Source organism: Pseudophryne corroboree, chromosome 1 (genome assembly GCF_028390025.1).
Source record: "Pseudophryne corroboree isolate aPseCor3 chromosome 1, aPseCor3.hap2, whole genome shotgun sequence".
NCBI classification, from domain to species: domain Eukaryota; kingdom Metazoa; phylum Chordata; class Amphibia; order Anura; family Myobatrachidae; genus Pseudophryne; species Pseudophryne corroboree.
The window spans coordinates 511,883,766-511,896,045 of NC_086444.1; the positions used below are offsets into that span (position 1 = coordinate 511,883,766).

A 12,280-nucleotide genomic window follows, 5' to 3' on the forward strand; every position below is an offset into this window, starting at 1 on the left:
TAACTATAGATAGGTTATTTCATAATATACATCTTTTCAAAAAGCAGTGGTTTCATGTGTCAGGATGGCCGAGCGGTCTAAGGCGCTGCGTTCAGGTCGCAGTCTCCTCTGGAGTCGTGGGTTCAAATCCCACTTCTGACAGTGTTATTCATTTTCTTCTTTGCTCTACAGTTTCTATTTCTTGTTACTTGTGAAAAGATTGACTTTAGAATTAGACAAACACTCACTGCAAATCTCTTTCAATTTACAACATAAAAAATGCATCAATTATTTCATTATTTCCCATGTTGCAATAAAAGATCAGATTGTATTCTTCCTGGATAAAAGAGCTTGAAACCAACCACACATGTGTATATCATATTATTTTTATTATTTTATCCACAATTCTTTATTTACAGAGGTAGCAAAATAAAATATCTCACAAATTCAGAATGAGGGCTCCATATCTTCGGCTTAAGAAAACTGCTCTTCTCAGCCAATGGTCATGAACAAAAACCCCACTGGGGTCCACTACAATGGCATCCAATCGAACCCATGAGCTAAATTAAATAACCAGTTTGTGCAAGATTCACAAATTTAATTTCATTGCTGAGTTAAAATCCATTAGAGAACAAACTCTAGACACTTGGATTCCAACCCTGAACATGGAAAACAAAACTTACTTTTATTGTAACGCCAACTAGAAACCTCTTTAAAATGAATGGAAAAGCAATTCATATCTAGTTTTTAAATTAACAGTTTTAATAGCAACATTGTCATTGTAACTATAGATAGGTTATTTCATAATATACATCTTTTCAAAAAGCAGTGGTTTCATGTGTCAGGATGGCCGAGCGGTCTAAGGCGCTGCGTTCAGGTCGCAGTCTCCTCTGGAGGCATGGGTTCAAATCCCTCTTCTGACAATGTTATTCATTTTCTTCTTTGCTCTACAGTTTCTATTTCTTGTTACTTGTGAAAAGATTGACTTTAGAATTAAACAAACACTCACTGCAAATCTCTTTCAATTTACAACATAAAAAATGCATCAACTATTTCATTATTTCCCATGTTGCAATAAAAGATCAGATTGTATTCTTCTTGGATAAAAGAGATTGAAACCAACCACATATGTGTATATCATATTATTTTTATTATTTTATCCACAATTCTTTATTTACAGAGGTAGCAAAATAAAATATCTCACAAATTCAGAATGAGGGCTCCATATCTTTGGCTTAAGAAAACTGCTCTTCTCAGCCAATGGTCATGAACAGAAACCCCACTGGGGTCCACTACAATTGCATCCAATCAAACCCATGAGCTAAATTAAGTAGCCAGTTTGTGCAAGATTCACAAATTTCATTTCATTGCTGAGTTAAAATCCATTAGAGAACAAACTCTAGACACTTGGATTCCAACCCTGAACATGGAAAACAAAACTTACTTTTATTGTAACGCCAACTAGAAACCTCTTTAAAATGAATGGAAAAGCAATTCATATTTATTTTTTAAATTAACAGTTTTAATAGCAACATTGTCATTGTAACTATAGATAGGTTATTTCATAATATACATCTTTTTAAAAAGCAGTGGTTTCATGTGTCAGGATGGCCGAGCGGTCTAAGGCGCTGCGTTCAGGTCGCAGTCTCCTCTGGAGTCGTGGGTTCAAATCCCACTTCTGACAGTGTTATTCATTTTCTTCTTTGCTCTACAGTTTCTATTTCTTGTTACTTGTGAAAAGATTGACTTTAGAATTAGACAAACACTCACTGCAAATCTCTTTCAATTTACAACATAAAAAATGCATCAATTATTTCATTATTTCCCATGTTGCAATAAAAGATCAGATTGTATTCTTCCTGGATAAAAGAGCTTGAAACCAACCACACATGTGTATATCATATTATTTTTATTATTTTATCCACAATTCTTTATTTACAGAGGTAGCAAAATAAAATATCTCACAAATTCAGAATGAGGGCTCCATATCTTCGGCTTAAGAAAACTGCTCTTCTCAGCCAATGGTCATGAACAAAAACCCCACTGGGGTCCACTGCAATGGCATCCAATCGAACCCATGAGCTAAATTAAATAACCAGTTTGTGCAAGATTCACAAATTTAATTTCATTGCTGAGTTAAAATCCATTAGAGAACAAACTCTAGACACTTGGATTCCAACCCTGAACATGGAAAACAAAACTTACTTTTATTGTAACGCCAACTAGAAACCTCTTTAAAATGAATGGAAAAGCAATTCATATCTAGTTTTTAAATTAACAGTTTTAATAGCAACATTGTCATTGTAACTATAGATAGGTTATTTCATAATATACATCTTTTCAAAAAGCAGTGGTTTCATGTGTCAGGATGGTCGAGCGGTCTAAGGCGCTGCGTTCAGGTCGCAGTCTCCTCTGGAGGCGTGGGTTCAAATCCCACTTCTGACAGTGTTATTTATTTTTTTCTTTGCTCTACAGTTTCTATTTCTTGTTACTTGTGAAAAGATTGACTTTAGAATTAGACAAACACTCACTGCAAATCTCTTTCAATTTACAACATAAAAAATGCATCAATTATTTCATTATTTCCCATGTTGCAATAAAAGATCAGATTGTATTCTTCCTGGATAAAAGAGCTTGAAACCAACCACATATGTGTATATCATATTATTTTTATTATTTTATCCACAATTCTTTATTTACAGAGGTAGCAAAATAAAATATCTCACAAATTCAGAATGAGGGCTCCATATCTTTGGCTTAAGAAAACTGCTCTTCTCAGCCAATGGTCATGAACAGAAACCCAACTGGGGTCCACTACAATGGCATCCAATCAAACCCATGAGCTAAATTAAGTAGCCAGTTTGTGCAAGATTCACAAATTTCATTTCATTGCTGAGTTAAAATCCATTAGAGAACAAACTCTAGACACTTGGATTCCAACCCTGAACATGGAAAACAAAACTTACTTTTATTGTAACGCCAACTAGAAACCTCTTTAAAATGAATGGAAAAGCAATTCATATTTATTTTTTAAATTAACAGTTTTAATAGCAACATTGTCATTGTAACTATAGATAGGTTATTTCATAATATACATCTTTTCAAAAAGCAGTGGTTTCATGTGTCAGGATGGCCGAGCGGTCTAAGGTGCTGCGTTCAGGTCGCAGTCTCCTCTGGAGGCGTGGGTTCAAATCCCACTTCTGACAGTGTTATTCATTTTCTTCTTTGCTCTACAGTTTCTATTTCTTGTTACTTGTGAAAAGATTGACTTTAGAATTAGACAAACACTCACTGCAAATCTCTTTCAATTTACAACATAAAAAATGCATCAATTATTTCATTATTTCCCATGTTGCAATAAAAGATCAGATTGTATTCTTCCTGGATAAAAGAGCTTGAAACCAACCACACATGTGTATATCATATTATTTTTATTATTTTATCCACAATTCTTTATTTACAGAGGTAGCAAAATAAAATATCTCACAAATTCAGAATGAGGGCTCCATATCTTCGGCTTAAGAAAACTGCTCTTCTCAGCCAATGGTCATGAACAAAAACCCCACTGGGGTCCACTACAATGGCATCCAATCGAACCCATGAGCTAAATTAAATAACCAGTTTGTGCAAGATTCACAAATTTAATTTCATTGCTGAATTAAAATCCATTAGAGAACAAACTCTAGACACTTGGATTCCAACCCTGAACATGGAAAACAAAACTTACTTTTATTGTAACGCTAACTAGAAACCTCTTTAAAATGAATGGAAAAGCAATTCATATTTAGTTTTTAAATTAACAGTTTTAATAGCAACATTGTCATTGTAAGTATAGATAGGTTATTTCATAATATACATCTTTTCAAAAAGTAGCGGTTTCAAGTGTCAGGATGGCCGAGCGGTCTAAGGCGCTGCGTTCAGGTCGCAGTCTCCTCTGGAGGCGTGGGTTCAAATCCCACTTCTGACAATGTTATTCATTTTCTTCTTTGCTCTACAGTTTCTATTTCTTGTTACTTGTGAAAAGATTGACTTTAGAATTAGACTTACACTCACTGCAAATCTCTTTCAATTTACAACATAAAAAATGCATCAATTATTTCATTATTTCCCATGTTGCAATAAAAGATCAGATTGTATTCTCCCTGGATAAAAGAGCTTGAAACAAACCACATATGTGTATATCATATTATTTTTATTATTTGATCCACAATTCTTTATTTACAGAGGTAGCAAAATAAAATATCTCACAAATTCAGAATGAGGGCTCCATATCTTTGGCTTAAGAAAACTGCTCTTCTCAGCCAATGGTCATGAACAGAAACCCCACTGGGGTCCACTACAATTGCATCCAATCAAACCCATGAGCTAAATTAAGTAGCCAGTTTGTGCAAGATTCACAAATTTCATTTCATTGCTGAGTTAAAATCCATTAGAGAACAAACTCTAGACACTTGGATTCCAACCCTGAACATGGAAAACAAAACTTACTTTTATTGTAACGCCAACTAGAAACCTCTTTAAAATGAATGGAAAAGCAATTCATATTTATTTTTTAAATTAACAGTTTTAATAGCAACATTGTCATTGTAACTATAGATAGGTTATTTCATAATATACATCTTTTTAAAAAGCAGTGGTTTCATGTGTCAGGATGGCCGAGCGGTCTAAGGCGCTGCGTTCAGGTCGCAGTCTCCTCTGGAGTTGTGGGTTCAAATCCCACTTCTGACAGTGTTATTCATTTTCTTCTTTGCTCTACAGTTTCTATTTCTTGTTACTTGTGAAAAGATTGACTTTAGAATTAGACAAACACTCACTGCAAATCTCTTTCAATTTACAACATAAAAAATGCATCAATTATTTCATTATTTCCCATGTTGCAATAAAAGATCAGATTGTATTCTTCCTGGATAAAAGAGCTTGAAACCAACCACACATGTGTATATCATATTATTTTTATTATTTTATCCACAATTCTTTATTTACAGAGGTAGCAAAATAAAATATCTCACAAATTCAGAATGAGGGCTCCATATCTTCGGCTTAAGAAAACTGCTCTTCTCAGCCAATGGTCATGAACAAAAACCCCACTGGGGTCCACTGCAATGGCATCCAATCGAACCCATGAGCTAAATTAAATAACCAGTTTGTGCAAGATTCACAAATTTAATTTCATTGCTGAGTTAAAATCCATTAGAGAACAAACTCTAGACACTTGGATTCCAACCCTGAACATGGAAAACAAAACTTACTTTTATTGTAACGCCAACTAGAAACCTCTTTAAAATGAATGGAAAAGCAATTCATATCTAGTTTTTAAATTAACAGTTTTAATAGCAACATTGTCATTGTAACTATAGATAGGTTATTTCATAATATACATCTTTTCAAAAAGCAGTGGTTTCATGTGTCAGGATGGCCGAGCGGTCTAAGGCGCTGCGTTCAGGTCGCAGTCTCCTCTGGAGGCGTGGGTTCAAATCCCACTTCTGACAGTGTTATTTATTTTTTTCTTTGCTCTACAGTTTCTATTTCTTGTTACTTGTGAAAAGATTGACTTTAGAATTAGACAAACACTCACTGCAAATCTCTTTCAATTTACAACATAAAAAATGCATCAATTATTTCATTATTTCCCATGTTGCAATAAAAGATCAGATTGTATTCTTCCTGGATAAAAGAGCTTGAAACCAACCACATATGTGTATATCATATTATTTTTATTATTTTATCCACAATTCTTTATTTACAGAGGTAGCAAAATAAAATATCTCACAAATTCAGAATGAGGGCTCCATATCTTTGGCTTAAGAAAACTGCTCTTCTCAGCCAATGGTCATGAACAGAAACCCAACTGGGGTCCACTACAATGGCATCCAATCAAACCCATGAGCTAAATTAAGTAGCCAGTTTGTGCAAGATTCACAAATTTCATTTCATTGCTGAGTTAAAATCCATTAGAGAACAAACTCTAGACACTTGGATTCCAACCCTGAACATGGAAAACAAAACTTACTTTTATTGTAACGCCAACTAGAAACCTCTTTAAAATGAATGGAAAAGCAATTCATATTTATTTTTTAAATTAACAGTTTTAATAGCAACATTGTCATTGTAACTATAGATAGGTTATTTCATAATATACATCTTTTCAAAAAGCAGTGGTTTCATGCGTCAGGATGGCCGAGCGGTCTAAGGTGCTGCGTTCAGGTCGCAGTCTCCTCTGGAGGCGTGGGTTCAAATCCCACTTCTGACAGTGTTATTCATTTTCTTCTTTGCTCTACAGTTTCTATTTCGTGTTACTTGTGAAAAGATTGACTTTAGAATTAGACAAACACTCACTGCAAATCTCTTTCAATTTACAACATAAAAAATGCATCAATTATTTCATTATTTCCCATGTTGCAATAAAAGATCAGATTGTATTCTTCCTGGATAAAAGAGCTTGAAACCAACCACACATGTGTATATCATATTATTTTTATTATTTTATCCACAATTCTTTATTTACAGAGGTAGCAAAATAAAATATCTCACAAATTCAGAATGAGGGCTCCATATCTTCGGCTTAAGAAAACTGCTCTTCTCAGCCAATGGTCATGAACAAAAACCCCACTGGGGTCCACTACAATGGCATCCAATCGAACCCATGAGCTAAATTAAATAACCAGTTTGTGCAAGATTCACAAATTTAATTTCATTGCTGAATTAAAATCCATTAGAGAACAAACTCTAGACACTTGGATTCCAACCCTGAACATGGAAAACAAAACTTACTTTTATTGTAACGCTAACTAGAAACCTCTTTAAAATGAATGGAAAAGCAATTCATATTTAGTTTTTAAATTAACAGTTTTAATAGCAACATTGTCATTGTAAGTATAGATAGGTTATTTCATAATATACATCTTTTCAAAAAGTAGCGGTTTCAAGTGTCAGGATGGCCGAGCGGTCTAAGGCGCTGCGTTCAGGTCGCAGTCTCCTCTGGAGGCGTGGGTTCAAATCCCACTTCTGACAATGTTATTCATTTTCTTCTTTGCTCTACAGTTTCTATTTCTTGTTACTTGTGAAAAGATTGACTTTAGAATTAGACTTACACTCACTGCAAATCTCTTTCAATTTACAACATAAAAAATGCATCAATTATTTCATTATTTCCCATGTTGCAATAAAAGATCAGATTGTATTCTCCCTGGATAAAAGAGCTTGAAACAAACCACATATGTGTATATCATATTATTTTTATTATTTGATCCACAATTCTTTATTTACAGAGGTAGCAAAATAAAATATCTCACAAATTCAGAATGAGGGCTCCATATCTTTGGCTTAAGAAAACTGCTCTTCTCAGCCAATGGTCATGAACAGAAACCCCACTGGGGTCCACTAAATTGGCATCCAATCAAACCCATGAGCTAAATTAAGTAGCCAGTTTGTGCAAGATTCACAAATTTCATTTCATTGCTGAGTTAAAATCCATTAGGGAACAAACTCTAGACACTTGGATTCCAACCGTGAACATGGAAAACAAAACTTACTTTTATTGTAACGCCAACTAGAAACCTCTTTAAAATGAATGGAAAAGCAATTCATATCTAGTTTTTAAATTAACAGTTTTAATAGCAACATTGTCATTGTAACTATAGATAGGTTATTTCATAATATACATCTTTTCAAAAAGCAGTGGTTTCATGTGTCAGGATGGCCAAGCGGTCTAAGGCGCTGCGTTCAGGTCGCAGTCTCCTCTGGAGGCGTGGGTTCAAATCCCACTTCTGACAGTGTTATTTATTTTTTTCTTTGCTCTACAGTTTCTATTTCTTGTTACTTGTGAAAAGATTGACTTTAGAATTAGACAAACACTCACTGCAAATCTCTTTCAATTTACAACATAAAAAATGCATCAATTATTTCATTATTTCCCATGTTGCAATAAAAGATCAGATTGTATTCTTCCTGGATAAAAGAGCTTGAAACCAACCACATATGTGTATATCATATTATTTTTATTATTTTATCCACAATTCTTTATTTACAGAGGTAGCAAAATAAAATATCTCACAAATTCAGAATGAGGGCTCCATATCTTTGGCTTAAGAAAACTGCTCTTCTCAGCCAATGGTCATGAACAGAAACCCAACTGGGGTCCACTACAATGGCATCCAATCAAACCCATGAGCTAAATTAAGTAGCCAGTTTGTGCAAGATTCACAAATTTCATTTCATTGCTGAGTTAAAATCCATTAGAGAACAAACTCTAGACACTTGGATTCCAACCCTGAACATGGAAAACAAAACTTACTTTTATTGTAACGCCAACTAGAAACCTCTTTAAAATGAATGGAAAAGCAATTCATATTTATTTTTTAAATTAACAGTTTTAATAGCAACATTGTCATTGTAACTATAGATAGGTTATTTCATAATATACATCTTTTCAAAAAGCAGTGGTTTCATGTGTCAGGATGGCCGAGCGGTCTAAGGTGCTGAGTGGCCTGGGTTCAAATCCCACTTCTGACAATGTTATTCATTTTCTTCTTTGCTCTACAGTTTCTATTTCTTGTTACTTGTGAAAAGATTGGCTTTAGAATTAGACAAACACTCACTGCAAATCTCTTTCAATTTACAACATAAAAAATGCATCAATTATTTCATTATTTCCCATGTTGCAATAAAAGATCAGATTGTATTCTCCCTGGATAAAAGAGCTTGAAACCAACCACATATGTGTATATCATATTATTTTTATTATTTGATCCACAATTCTTTATTTACAGAGGTAGCAAAATAAAATATCTCACAAATTCAGAATGAGGGCTCCATATCTTTGGCTTAAGAAAACTGCTCTTCTCAGCCAATGGTCATGAACAGAAACCCCACTTGGGTCCACTACAATGGCATCCAATCGAACCCATGAGCTAAATTAAATAACCAGTTTGTGCAAGATTCACAAATTTAATTTCATTGCTGAGTTAAAATCCATTAGAGAACAAACTCTAGACACTTGGATTCCAACCCTGAACATGGAAAACAAAACATACTTTTATTGTAACGCCAACTAGAAACCTCTTTAAAATGAATGAAAAAGCAATTCATATTTAGTTTTTAAATTAACAGTTTTAATAGCAACATTGTCATTGTAACTATAGATAGGTTATTTCATAATATACATCTTTTAAAAAAGTAGTTGTTTCATGTGTCAGGATGGCCGAGCGGTCTAAGGTGCTACGTTAAGGTCGCAGTCTCCTCTGGAGGCGTGGGTTCAAATCCCACTTCTGACAATGTTATTCATTTTCTTCTTTGCTCTACAGTTTCTATTTCTTGTTACTTGTGAAAAGATTGACTTTAGAATTAGACAAACACTCACTGCAAATCTCTTTCAATTTACAACATAAAAAAATGCATCAATTATTTCATTATTTCCCATGTTGCAATAAAAGATCAGATTGTATTCTTCCTGGATAAAAGAGCTTGAAACCAACCACATATGTGTATATCATATTATTTTTATTATTTGATCCACAATTCTTTATTTACAGAGGTAGCAAAATAAAATATCTCACAAATTCAGAATGAGGGCTCCATATCTTTGGCTTAAGAAAACTGCTCTTCTCAGCCAATGGTCATGAACAGAAACCCAACTGGGGTCCACTACAATGGCATCCAATCAAACCCATGAGCTAAATTAAGTAGCCAGTTTGTGCAAGATTCACAAATTTCATTTCATTGCTGAGTTAAAATCCATTAGAGAACAAACTCTAGACACTTGGATTCCAACCCTGAACATGGAAAACAAAACTTACTTTTATTGTAACGCCAACTAGAAACCTCTTTAAAATGAATGGAAAAGCAATTCATATTTATTTTTTAAATTAACAGTTTTAATAGCAACATTGTCATTGTAACTATAGATAGGTTATTTCATAATATACATCTTTTCAAAAAGCAGTGGTTTCATGTGTCAGGATGGCCGAGCGGTCTAAGGCGCTGAGTGGCCTGGGTTCAAATCCCACTTCTGACAATGTTATTCATTTTCTTCTTTGCTCTACAGTTTCTATTTCTTGTTACTTGTGAAAAGATTGGCTTTAGAATTAGACAAACACTCACTGCAAATCTCTTTCAATTTACAACATAAAAAATGCATCAATTATTTCATTATTTCCCATGTTGCAATAAAAGATCAGATTGTATTCTCCCTGGATAAAAGAGCTTGAAACCAACCACATATGTGTATATCATATTATTTTTATTATTTGATCCACAATTCTTTATTTACAGAGGTAGCAAAATAAAATATCTCACAAATTCAGAATGAGGGCTCCATATCTTTGGCTTAAGAAAACTGCTCTTCTCAGCCAATGGTCATGAACAGAAACCCCACTTGGGTCCACTACAATGGCATCCAATCGAACCCATGAGCTAAATTAAATAACCAGTTTGTGCAAGATTCACAAATTTAATTTCATTGCTGAGTTAAAATCCATTAGAGAACAAACTCTAGACACTTGGATTCCAACCCTGAACATGGAAAACAAAACATACTTTTATTGTAACGCCAACTAGAAACCTCTTTAAAATGAATGAAAAAGCAATTCATATTTAGTTTTTAAATTAACAGTTTTAATAGCAACATTGTCATTGTAACTATAGATAGGTTATTTCATAATATACATCTTTTAAAAAAGTAGTTGTTTCATGTGTCAGGATGGCCGAGCGGACTAAGGCGCTACGTTAAGGTCGCAGTCTCCTCTGGAGGCATGGGTTCAAATCCCACTTCTGACAATGTTATTCATTTTCTTCTTTGCTCTACAGTTTCTATTTCTTGTTACTTGTGAAAAGATTGACTTTAGAATTAGACTTACACTCACTGCAAATCTCTTTCAATTTACAACATAAAAAATGCATCAATTATTTCATTATTTCCCATGTTGCAATAGAAGATCAGATTGTATTCTCTCTGGATAAAAGAGCTTGAAACCAACCACATATGTGTATATCATATTATTTTTATTATTTGATCCACAATTCTTTATTTACAGAGGTAGCAAAATAAAATATCTCACAAATTCAGAATGAGGGCTCCATATCTTTGGCTTAAGAAAACTGCTCTTCTCAGCCAATGGTCATGAACAGAAACCCCACTGGGGTCCACTACAATGGCATCCAATCAAACCCATGAGCTAAATTAAGTAGCCAGTTTGTGCAAGATTCACAAATTTAATTTCATTGCTGAGTTAAAATCCATTAGAGAACAAACTCTAGACACTTGGATTCCAACCCTGAACATGGAAAACAAAACTTACTTTTATTGTAACGCCAACTAGAAACCTCTTTAAAATGAATGGAAAAGCAATTCATATCTAGTTTTTAAATTAACAGTTTTAATAGCTACATTGTCATTGTAACTATAGATAGGTTATTTCATAATATACATCTTTTCAAAAAGCAGTGGTTTCATGTGTCAGGATGGCCGAGCGGTCTAAGGCGCTGCGTTCAGGTTGCAGTCTCCTCTGGAGGCGTGGGTTCAAATCCCACTTCTGACAGTGTTATTCATTTTCTTCTTTGCTCTACAGTTTCTATTTCTTGTTACTTGTGAAAAGATTGACTTTAGAATTAGACAAACACTCACTGCAAATCTCTTTCAATTTACAACATAAAAAATGCATCAATTATTTCATTATTTCCCATGTTGCAATAAAAGATCAGATTGTATTCTTCCTGGATAAAAGAGCTTGAAACCAACCACACATGTGTATATCATATTATTTTTATTATTTTATCCACAATTCTTTATTTACAGAGGTAGCAAAATAAAATATCTCACAAATTCAGAATGAGGGCTCCATATCTTCGGCTTAAGAAAACTGCTCTTCTCAGCCAATGGTCATGAACAAAAACCCCACTGGGGTCCACTACATTGGCATCCAATCGAACCCATGAGCTAAATTAAATAACCAGTTTGTGCAAGATTCACAAATTTAATTTCATTGCTGAGTTAAAATCCATTAGAGAACAAACTCTAGACACTTGGATTCCAACCCTGAACATGGAAAACAAAACTTACTTTTATTGTAACGCCAACTAGAAACCTCTTTAAAATGAATGGAAAAGCAATTCATATCTAGTTTTTAAATTAACAGTTTTAATAGCTACATTGTCATTGTAACTATAGATAGGTTATTTCATAATATACATCTTTTCAAAAAGCAGTGGTTTCATGTGTCAGGATGGCCGAGCGGTCTAAGGCGCTGCGTTCAGGTCGCAGTCTCCTCTGGAGGCGTGGGTTCAAATCCCACTTCTGACAGTGTTA

The 12,280-nt window shown here is 34.0% G+C and overlaps 15 non-coding genes across 15 annotated transcripts; all 15 read left to right on the plus strand.

Moving 5' to 3' along the window:
* The first annotated feature begins 58 nt into the window (after window positions 1–58).
* Window positions 59–141, plus strand: TRNAL-CAG (transfer RNA leucine (anticodon CAG)). The gene has a single exon. It is a non-coding gene; the product is annotated as a tRNA-Leu (tRNA).
* Window positions 142–819: 678 nt separating this feature from the next.
* On the plus strand, window positions 820–902 carry TRNAL-CAG (transfer RNA leucine (anticodon CAG)). The gene has a single exon. It is a non-coding gene; the product is annotated as a tRNA-Leu (tRNA).
* A 678-nt stretch (window positions 903–1,580) lies between these two features.
* Window positions 1,581–1,663, plus strand: TRNAL-CAG (transfer RNA leucine (anticodon CAG)). Its single transcript has one exon. It is a non-coding gene; the product is annotated as a tRNA-Leu (tRNA).
* Window positions 1,664–2,341: 678 nt separating this feature from the next.
* On the plus strand, window positions 2,342–2,424 carry TRNAL-CAG (transfer RNA leucine (anticodon CAG)). The gene has a single exon. It is a non-coding gene; the product is annotated as a tRNA-Leu (tRNA).
* Window positions 2,425–3,102: 678 nt separating this feature from the next.
* TRNAL-CAG (transfer RNA leucine (anticodon CAG)) lies at window positions 3,103–3,185 on the plus strand. The gene has a single exon. It is a non-coding gene; the product is annotated as a tRNA-Leu (tRNA).
* Window positions 3,186–3,863: 678 nt separating this feature from the next.
* On the plus strand, window positions 3,864–3,946 carry TRNAL-CAG (transfer RNA leucine (anticodon CAG)). Its single transcript has one exon. It is a non-coding gene; the product is annotated as a tRNA-Leu (tRNA).
* Window positions 3,947–4,624: 678 nt separating this feature from the next.
* On the plus strand, window positions 4,625–4,707 carry TRNAL-CAG (transfer RNA leucine (anticodon CAG)). Its single transcript has one exon. It is a non-coding gene; the product is annotated as a tRNA-Leu (tRNA).
* Window positions 4,708–5,385: 678 nt separating this feature from the next.
* Window positions 5,386–5,468, plus strand: TRNAL-CAG (transfer RNA leucine (anticodon CAG)). The gene has a single exon. It is a non-coding gene; the product is annotated as a tRNA-Leu (tRNA).
* A 678-nt stretch (window positions 5,469–6,146) lies between these two features.
* Window positions 6,147–6,229, plus strand: TRNAL-CAG (transfer RNA leucine (anticodon CAG)). The gene has a single exon. It is a non-coding gene; the product is annotated as a tRNA-Leu (tRNA).
* A 678-nt stretch (window positions 6,230–6,907) lies between these two features.
* TRNAL-CAG (transfer RNA leucine (anticodon CAG)) lies at window positions 6,908–6,990 on the plus strand. Its single transcript has one exon. It is a non-coding gene; the product is annotated as a tRNA-Leu (tRNA).
* A 678-nt stretch (window positions 6,991–7,668) lies between these two features.
* TRNAL-CAG (transfer RNA leucine (anticodon CAG)) lies at window positions 7,669–7,751 on the plus strand. The gene has a single exon. It is a non-coding gene; the product is annotated as a tRNA-Leu (tRNA).
* Window positions 7,752–9,168: 1,417 nt separating this feature from the next.
* Window positions 9,169–9,251, plus strand: TRNAL-AAG (transfer RNA leucine (anticodon AAG)). Its single transcript has one exon. It is a non-coding gene; the product is annotated as a tRNA-Leu (tRNA).
* A 1,418-nt stretch (window positions 9,252–10,669) lies between these two features.
* On the plus strand, window positions 10,670–10,752 carry TRNAL-AAG (transfer RNA leucine (anticodon AAG)). Its single transcript has one exon. It is a non-coding gene; the product is annotated as a tRNA-Leu (tRNA).
* Window positions 10,753–11,430: 678 nt separating this feature from the next.
* Window positions 11,431–11,513, plus strand: TRNAL-CAG (transfer RNA leucine (anticodon CAG)). Its single transcript has one exon. It is a non-coding gene; the product is annotated as a tRNA-Leu (tRNA).
* A 678-nt stretch (window positions 11,514–12,191) lies between these two features.
* TRNAL-CAG (transfer RNA leucine (anticodon CAG)) lies at window positions 12,192–12,274 on the plus strand. The gene has a single exon. It is a non-coding gene; the product is annotated as a tRNA-Leu (tRNA).
* Window positions 12,275–12,280: the final 6 nt, after the last annotated feature.